Below are 2370 nucleotides of genomic sequence, written 5' to 3'. Positions count from 1 at the left end.
TAGAAAAAGGAACACATCTTCACTGCTGGTTGGATTGCAAAGTGGTACAACCCTTCTGGAAATCAATATGGCTGTTCCTAAAAAAATTTCAAATAGTTCTACCTGAAGGCCCCAAAAGACTGCCCGCCATACCACAAACTCATGTGCTCCACCATGTTCATAGCAGCCTTCTTTGTAACTGCCAGAAACTTAAAATCACCCAGATGTCCTTCAACTGAAGAATGGATACAGAAATATGGTTCATTTAGACAATGGAATAATCTTAATCTATTAAAAATTAGGACATCATGCATTTTGTAGGCAAACAGATGGAACTAGAAAATATTATCCTAAGTGAGGTAACTAAGACCTTAGCCAAAATGGGTGACCTTAGCCAAAATGCCCAACATTGGGAAAAGGGAACTCAAAGAGTCTACCTCCAGTAGATGGACAGGGCTTTATGTGGAGGGACAGGGTTACTAGGGTTACTAGCCAACAGTCAAAATTCCTGATCCAGAATTGTACCTGTCTAAAAGAACTGCAGGGACACAAATGAAGAGACCGAAAGAAAGGCAGTCCGATGACCTGCCTAACTTGGCATCCATTTCATAGGGGGACTCCAAGGACTGACACTGCTATGCTATGATGTCCTTACAGATGGGAGCCTGGCATGGCTGTCCTCTGAGAGGCCCTACCAGCTGCTCACTGAGACAGAAGCAGAGACTTACACCCAACAATTGGACTGAACAACAGGGACTCCAGTTGTTGAATTATGGGAGGGATTAAATGATTTGGAAGGGAGAAAAACCCATAGGAAGACAGTCTCATCTAATTCTGACCCTTCAGGGTTCTCAGAAACTGAGCAACAAATCAGAAGGGTCTGGTGCGAGGCCCCTGGAACATACATAGCAGAGTTCTGACTGGCCTGGCCTCAGTGAGAGAAGATACATTTAATCCATGAGAGACTTCAGACCCTAGGGAAAAGGGAAGCCTGGGGGTGGGGAGGAGCACCCTCTCAGAGGCAAGGAGGAGGACTGTAACAAGGAACTGTGGAAGAGGGGACAAAAGCAGGAGTTTGGTGGGGGGTGGGGTGGGCAATTACTGGAATGTAAGTAAATAAAATAATTTTTTTTTAAAAAAAAGAATATATAAGTCCATAAGAGTATGGCAATTTATTATCTTATTTGATCAAATCTCCAGAAAACAGATGATAGAGAAATATTTAACAATGATAATCAAGAATTATAGAAGAAAAATATCAAAAACAACTTAAGACACAAGTTGTACTATTAGGTCTTCGCAAGACGACTAAAACATTAGTGTTATGACTCACCCACAGGATGACTAAAAACATGAGGGCAACTGCTACACGCAAACACACACACACACACATACACACACTCACACACACACACACACACACTCACACACACACACACACACATACACTCACACACACACACACTCACACACACACATACACTCACACACACACACACACACACACACACACACACATACACACACTCACACACACACCAAGACACCTGAAAAAATAATGCATAGAAAGTAAAGGCAGTCTGATTAAAGCTATTTCTTGCATGGTCATATGCCAGAAAATTAAAGTGGCACATTTGATTTTTTAAAGGATGGTAATTTAAGCCTGGAACTCAATGTCTATATGTCATCAATAGCCAATGTTTGCTTGTGGATCAGAGAGTCAGTCTCTTTGTGTTAGTGGATTTAATATTTGAAAATAGGTAGATTAAATCCTCACTAGTAGGTGGAAATACTGAACAAAGCCATCTGTGCCAACCTTGGCTGTAAAGGTATCTTATTACCCCTGATGTATTTGTCATCTCAGAGTTTTACTACCCCCTCTGCTAAACATAGGCCTAGTCTGGAAGCGTCTATTCTCCAAACAGTCTTATGTAGACCTAGAATGTTTTTAGTTTCTGAGACTTACTGCTGAATAAACTCATCCCTTCCTAGTTCTTTCTAATCTCTGGCAGGTTCCTTCAAGTCAGTTTTTCTGGCTCAAACTCATCTCTAAGATGACAGATACACTCTGGCTTCTCTCTTAACCTTTGACATTTTCCTCTGTTTGGCCTCAAATTAACTCTGGCAGTCTGTTCTAATCTTCTTCTCCTTCTCTAACTTGTTCTGTCTTCACCTGTGTCTATTGATTTCTCTCTATATAATCTGTTCTTTATATCTGTCCCAGTAAATCTACTACCTCCTTCTCCTCCACTTCCTCCTTCTTTTCCTCCTCCTCTTCCTCCTCCTCCTTTTCCTCCTTCTCCTCCTCCTACCCCTCCTCCTCCTTCTCCTCCTTCTTCTTCTTCTCCTCCTCTCCCTCCTCCCCTCCTCTTCCTTCTCCTCCTCCTCCTC

Source organism: Mastomys coucha, unplaced genomic scaffold (genome assembly GCF_008632895.1).
Source record: "Mastomys coucha isolate ucsf_1 unplaced genomic scaffold, UCSF_Mcou_1 pScaffold21, whole genome shotgun sequence".
In the NCBI taxonomy this organism is placed as follows: Eukaryota; Metazoa; Chordata; class Mammalia; order Rodentia; family Muridae; genus Mastomys; species Mastomys coucha.
Note: the sequence above shows the minus strand (reverse complement) of the source record.